Source organism: Calliphora vicina, chromosome 3 (assembly GCF_958450345.1).
Source record: "Calliphora vicina chromosome 3, idCalVici1.1, whole genome shotgun sequence".
In the NCBI taxonomy this organism is placed as follows: Eukaryota; Metazoa; Arthropoda; class Insecta; order Diptera; family Calliphoridae; genus Calliphora; species Calliphora vicina.
Window position 1 is genome coordinate 63,553,283 of NC_088782.1, and position 7,920 is coordinate 63,561,202.

Below are 7,920 nucleotides of genomic sequence, written 5' to 3' on the forward strand. Positions count from 1 at the left end.
ACAAATTTGAATAAACATTGAACTGGACTGAATTTTAAAAAACGAGAAAAACCATTTCGGTGAAATTACATGATGTTTATTATCAAGAAATTTCATCTATGTATTTGAATAAATTCTATGAAAAAATTAAAAAAAACTAAAATTTTGTCGAAAATTTTTAAAATTTTTTAATTAAAAATTTTTTTTTTTAAATTTCTTTTAACCAATTGAATGCGTCTCTCAAAGACCTTTCATATGATACCAAATTTACATATATTTCCTTTGGAAGAAATATGGAAAAAATGTAAAAAACCTCAAAAAAGGACCTTTTTATCCTTCGATCCAGCTCGCCAAATATTGACCCCAGGACGAAAAAAATTCAAAACGTAGTCTTAGAATGAATCAAATTTTCATTTTAGGTGGGAACATCCGCAACTTAAATTTTGGGGCCACCCTAATGTACATGAGTATTAGTTTTTTCAGCATGATAAAGGTATTTATAAGAGATTTATGAGTACTTAACTGATTTTTGGAAGTGGACCTTATATGGGAGCTATGGTCAAATATGGACCGATATTCACAAAATCCTGTATTATGATTTCTAAATATAAATTACGGATCTGTGTGTAAGTTTGTTTTGATATTGATATTTTTTAGATATTTATGTAGGTTATTGTGTTTTTCGGAAGTGGTCCTTATATGGGACCTATAACCAATTATCGGCCGATCTTCATAGAATTAAGTACAGCGATTTTGGTATATATGGGGATTATTTGTGTCAAATTTCAGCTGGATAGCGACATTTATAAGACATTTATGCTTATTTAAGTGATTTTCGGAAGTGTACTTTATATGGGGGCTATGGTCAAATATTTAGTAATATATTTTTTTTTTGCCACAAAACTTATTTTTGCTGAATTTTCTATGAATATTCCTATTTTGTAGGCATTTATAGACCATATAACCATATTTCGGGAAGAAATTTGTATGGGGGCTAGGAGAAATCATGGACCTATTCTTATAATTTTCACCAGAGTTGCTCCTTTTATCATAAAAGTAATGAGTGCAAAATTTTATGATATTAGCTGCAATATATTTACAAAAATATATGAAAATTAACAATTTCTTTTTTTAGGTTGTCCCACATTTTAATTCATAACATTGGTTCCACTATACCGATTTCGCTGATTTTCAATACCAAACTGCTTAGGACAATAATAAACATTTCTCTTGCAACTCTACTAAGTTTATTTGCGTATTTTGGACGTGAGCGTGTTTTACACAGCCGGACAGACAGACGGACATGGCTCAATCGACTTAGAATTTCATAAGGATAAATTATATATATACTTTGTTGGGTCTCAGATGAATATTTCTCAATGTTACACACGGAATGAAAACTTATATATACCCTCATTCACCACTTATGGTGGTGGAGGGTATAAAAAATTTCCAAAATTTCCAATTAAATAAACAACTTTGGAAAAAAAAATAAATTTTGTTTACCTAAAAATATTTAAAATTTGTATTTTGAAGTATAATTTGGTGAAGGGTATATAAGATTCAGCACAGCCGAATATAGCTCTCTTACTTGTTTAAAAATAAAATAGAAATTTTTCTTAAAACTATAAGTGCACATATTATTTTTAAACATTTCTCTACAAAACTGCATCATTTGATTTTTGAAATTGAGTGGTCGAAAAATAGGGGTTTTCACACCAAAATCACTCTGTGCGATGTACTCGAAACAACAAAACACGTACACACAGAAAAATAACCCAATGTAAAATCAACATGAAAAAATGTTGATTTCAAGTCATTGTAAATTTTCGACAATATTTTGACTAAATGTATATTTAACCTTGTTTCATGTTGAAACAATATTAAAAAATGTTAATTTAATCTAAAAAGTAGTTGATTCGACATTATTCACTTTAAAATAAAATTGTGCACATTTGATTTAATATTTTTAAATGTTAAAATAACATTGTTCAATCTTGATTTTACAAAATACGTTTTCATAGTAAAAACAAAAGTTTTTAACGTAAAATCAACATTGGATCTAGTTAAAACAACATGGACCAATGTTAATTCAACATTATATTGACAATAAAATCAACATTTTAACATGTTAAAACAACATGTGACAATTTTAAATGTATTAACGAATTGTGGATATCATTGTTTCATGTTGAATCAACATTGGTTCGTGTTAAAACAACCTCGCTTCATGTTAAATCAACTTTGGTTCATGTTAAAAGAACATTTACATTTGATTTTTTTTTACACAAATTATAAGTAACGTTTTTTCAAGTTAAATTGATATTGGATCATGTTGATTCAACATTGGTTCATTTCAAATCAACATTTATTCATGTTAAATCATCATTGGGTCATGTTGAATCAACATTATACCATAATAAGAACAATTTCCGATTTAAATAAACTTGTCAAATTTTTAATTAACATGAAAAAATGTTGAAATGAAATGAAATCATGTTGAATTCTAAAAAAGTACCGCTATTTTGGAACATAAAAAACTTTTCATTCTTCTATTAGTACAGCTTCAATCAGTCTCGTGCATTGTTTTGCAGTAAGTTAAATTACATTTTTTAAATATAAAAATTAAATTATGTCTGTTTCAAAGAATAATTATGTTAATTTATCAAGTGTTGTGCAAGAAATAGTATCAATTGAAGAAACCCTTAATTTATTTAGTGGCAAAGACGGTAGTATTATATTAAACATTCCTGCTGCAAACTTTTAACTTGAGTGATGTAAAACCATATTTGACAAGTAAGTACCTGCATTTCATGTATTATTTCAGATAATTTAACAAATGGGAAATAATATTTATTTATTTAGAAGCAGAAATAACATTTGAAAGTTTAAAGTATTCATCAAAGGAAACATAAAACTATACCGCCTATTGTTATTCTATTTAGTTGGAGAAAAAATTAGGTAAAAACATTTTTTATAGTACAAATATTTAGTTAAATATTAATTAATACTATTATTAACTTATCAGTATGGAATTGATGATGAAACATTTTTTGAAACGATTGCCGAAAAAGTAGTTTTATGGCTACAAAATCAATCTAGTATTGGGACAACATCAACACCAAAATCATCGTTTATGCATCAGTTGGAAGTTCGAAGTTATCTAAGGTAAAGTATGGAATTGTAGTCTTAGTGCGTGTTATTAATAATTGTTTTATGTTTCATTATAGAGTCTTAAGCATATTTTAGATGAAAACCGTAAAGGGAAATCTATAACTATTTTTTATAAACAACATGATACTTTGACTGAAACATTTCGTGCAGAATTGATCAATGTAATATTGGAAGATATATTTTATCATGAAGCTAAATTGTCACCAAAAGATTTGCCAACAATAGTAGATGAAAAATTATGAATTTCTAAGCAACTGGCCGCTTATTCTAATGCACGATCTCATGAACTAGTAAGTTTAACAAAATTTTATCAAAAATTGATATTTTAACATCATTTTCATTTCTATTTTCTATATAGATTAATATCAATTTCGAGCTGCTGCACCCAAACAAAAGCCATCTTCTCTTCAGTAAATGGAAGGGGTTTATGCAAAAAATAGTAAACTATTACTATTTATATATAAAAGACAAAAGATCTAAGGAAGGTCTGACAAATTCAAAGGATACTACTGAACAAAGTAATTATTATATACTTATTTTTCAAATGTAATATTCTAAATCACCAACTTTTCTTTTCAGATTCATTAGATTATATTCATACTATTCTACTAAATTCAGTTATTTTACCAACGGCACGTTTTGTGGATAAACTTGGAAAGAATTCAAAGAAAATTTCAATACCAGATGCTAACGAGAGTTTTATTGTACACCTTACCACTATAAATTACTATGAAAAGGTAATATCAGAACTTAGAGACAAATATTACAATAGAGGTTTAACTGTTCAACCTTTTATAATAGTTGTAGGCCACAGTATTTATAATCTTGAAAAATGTTATGTGTATTTTGATAAAACACTATTAAAATTTGACTCTTTTTTAAAAAGTTTAGATATTTGTTTTAAAATAATTTATAAATTGTCTTTAGAATATCAAAAAGGTTGTCAAGGTCCGTGGCTTTTTATACAAGAATATTTTTATGAAATTAAACCAGTTAGTGAAAGCAAACTATCAAGCATTTACTCCTTGCTTAACGTTTTAAAAACTTAATTATTAATTTCAATATGTTGATTTGTTTTCTTTGTAATATATAAATATCTATTTCCAGTAATATTTACAACATTATCAAGTTGTTCATTTTATTAATTCAACTAGTACAATAAAGTGCAAGCAAGAGAATTGTTCTCAAAAATTACTATCTTGTAAAATATCAAACCAATATTTAGTTTCTACGTTATGAAGTTTAAATTCTCTATTTTGATGAACGTTTGCAATCATATGCAGCAGGCAAATTAAAAAAATTAAATACTTTTAAAAGAGCTCCATGAATTTACTAGCCCACCTTTGCATATTTTCCAATTATTAATGGTAAAAATTATATATGATGTAAATGTTAGTAATAATTTAATCTATACAAAATTAAATGTATGTATTTATATATATATATGTCTGATATAATGATTTTATGTTTTAATAATAAATATTAATAAATGTTGTTTATATTTACAGCTATAATAAAAACAAAAAACTATTACGAAATAATACAAATTGTTAGAAATTTTTCATGTTTTTGAAACATTTCTAACGAAAATTTTTAACAATTAGTAATAGTTTTTTGTAATAGAATAGACCTATTATTAGCGGAAAATCAATATGGATTTCATGTTATTTCAATATTGGAATCATTTTGAATTAACATTGAAATTCATGTTGTTTTAACATGATTGCATGTTATTTCAACCTGAAATTCCATGTTAAAAGAAAATGTTTTCATGTTATTTTAACATTTTTTCATATTGAAATAACATGAAAAGATTTCATTTTAACAGGACTACAACTTTGATTTCAATGGTATTATTAGTTAATTCAACATGAAAATCATATTGATTCAACGTGAAATTCATGTTATTTTTTAACACTAAACAATGTTGATTTGATTGGATTCTTACAGTTATTTCAATATGATACCAGTTTGATTCAACATGAGTAGCAATGTTATTCAACATGATTTCTAGTTGTTTTAAAGTGAAAAAATTTTATTTTTGATTTATTGTAAAATCATGTTGAATTAACATGAAACACCTATGAAGCAAAATCATAGTTGAAAAATGTTGATTCAACCTTGTTTTCAGCGTTTTTACAATGATTTTTTTCTGTGTGTAGTATTTTTGGTGTAACAACTTAGTGACAATATTGAAAACAAAAATCGGCGGATGTATATTTGTATGCGAGTTATTATTTAAATAACGGAATCTATTTTGATTCAATTTACTCCAATTGTTAATGAATATTTCCTTAAATAATTTACTGCATATAAATATTTTTATTAACTTTATTAAATTCAGATTACATTTGATTTATATTCAAAATTTTATTTATTATTATTTTTATGATTTGCGCCAGTTTTTGACTCAACCCTTTTTTTTATTCTAAAAAATATTCATTGTACTATTATTTGGAAATAAATAAATATGTTCATTAAAAGGGCAAACATTAAGCTTACATTTCCCTTAGCCTTTCCACTGTTGTTTTTGCATCCATTGGCAAAATTCTAAAAATATTGAATATTAATTGAAAAATAAATACATTTAAAATCAAAAATTAAAACTTACATGAGTACCGGTGCTTTGGAATCCATTGATTATATTCTAAAAATAATGAATATTATTAATTGAAAAATAAATACATTAAAAGTTCAAAAATTATAACTTACACATCCAGGAACATCCATAACACCGGTATTTGTGACTCCATTGATTAAATTCTAAAAAAAATAGTTAATATTAATTATAAAGTAAAGATGTACATTAAAAGGGTAACAGCTAAAACTTACATATCCAGGAGCAGCCATTACACTGGCTACAATGCAACCAATTAAAAATATTAATTGAAATAGTTTCATGTTTTTCTTTAAGATGAAATAACTGTTTTCCGCTTTAGAATTTATTAGAATACTGTTGAGTTGTTTAACTTTTACTTGGATTTTATATATTTTATTTGTAAGTAATTTTACCCTACACTAGAGTAGATGGGGGAATGTAATGTCGGTTTTGTAAGGCTGTTTGTAACTGTTGATACTATATTCATCATCCGAATCAGCTATTAACATTACATTTAATGATATTTTTTATTTTTAAACAAATTTAATGAAATTTCCCTTAGTATTTATTTTGGTCCAATAATGAACTTGTGATTTCATCCAGTCTGAATATTTACAAAGTTTGTCCAGTAAATCACTTGAAGGCTCTTTGCACCAGTACTAGGTAAATAGAGGGATTGAATTTGTGTGCATGTATGGGTAAAAAATAAAATATCCGCAACAATAATCAAGCAACTGAATGAAATATTTGTATTTTTAAGCAATACTACGCTCTATTGTTTACATTCGGTTTGTGTACGTGTAAATTGACGAAACCTGAACAATATGAAAGCGCAACTCTGCTTTACACGACCGCATTTAACGATACACTTATACTCTTCGAAATTCTATTAAGATTACAAAGTGATACAAAAGTGAACGAAAGAAATATGCAGAAATATGTAGCAATTTTGTTTTGTTGTAGTCCATAGAGTTAAGAAATACTTATAGTTTTTCTCGATCACTTTGTTTTAGTAAAAAACTGTATTATTTTTTTCTTGAATCTAATTTTGAAAATTGTTATTGATTTTATCTTTTAAAAAGAAACAGATCTGTAAAGTTGTCACTTTAAGAATATCGTTATTTCACTACATTTCCTAATAAAAAGTACTAAAAGTACTAAACCCACATTTTCTCAATCTCTGGTTATCTTTTTTCGTAACGACATACTTCCAATTAAGATAATTTTGGTATGAGAACTGTCAGTTTATCGTCACGATAAAAAATAACCAGAGATTGAGAAAAGAACTCTATAGATTTCAATATAACAAAATCTATATATCTATGAGGGATTTCATGTCAAATGAACCAACTTTTAAAATCGATGTCTTCCGATCGGCATAAAATTTTGCACCATGGTTAGACCTATATAGTAATTCAGACACAATTTTTCAACAAGATCGGTCAAGAACTCTCTGAGTTAGAGGGGTCAAAATTTTACATTTTGGCCAAACTTTTTCTCATCCAGATAACTTATTACCTATTGTTCTTAGCAAAATTTGTCCCAAATAGTTTAGATAGCTATTTCTTAAATCTTTCGAAAAAAAATGTTTAAAAAAAAAAAATTCAAAATTTTTAATATTTTTTTCCGAAACAAAAAACTTTTTTTGATATTTTTTTTTCTTAAAAATGGGCCTTTTTAAAAAAAAATAAACCTTCGATATTTTCCTTAAATACGTATTTGGTCGCTTAATGGGATGCGAGTTCGATATCTATCAAAATACAGTGACTCACAGCTTATTTGATGCAGGTAAAATTATTTTACATTCAATTTATCAAAAAAAAATTTTATAAAATGACGAAGAAAAAATTACAAAAACCAATCTAATTGAAGAAATATTAATGAAAAAAATAATTTTCTCCTTAAAATAAGCTCACAGCTTAAATGATGCAGTGTATTTGATACTTTCTCTGATAATGAAATACCGTTGCAATGCATTTTTTTCTGTTTAGGCGCTAAGCTAAGGTAATTTTTAAAGAATTTTTATAAAAATAAGTTGAAAAGATTTTTTGAGAAAAGAAAAGACGCTATTAGTCATTTGAAACAGTGAAAATCCAATGATAAATTTTTGAAATTGTTGAAATTATTTCCTCAACTGTCCAGCACATTATAGAAAGGAAACGATAATA

The 7,920-nt window shown here is 26.1% G+C and overlaps 1 long non-coding RNA gene across 2 annotated transcripts; it reads right to left on the reverse strand.

The window, feature by feature from the left end:
* Nucleotides 1–5,470: 5,470 nt before the first annotated feature.
* On the reverse strand, nt 5,471–6,142 carry LOC135955857 (uncharacterized). Of its 2 annotated transcripts, XR_010576310.1 has the most exons (5): nt 5,986–6,142; nt 5,866–5,916; nt 5,765–5,800; nt 5,656–5,703; nt 5,471–5,581 (listed from the first exon to the last, which is right to left on the reverse strand). It is a non-coding gene; the product is annotated as an uncharacterized LOC135955857 (long non-coding RNA). The 2 variants fall into 2 exon arrangements; XR_010576309.1 differs by having other exon boundaries at nt 5,471–5,703.
* Between the last annotated feature and the right edge of the window lie 1,778 nt (nt 6,143–7,920).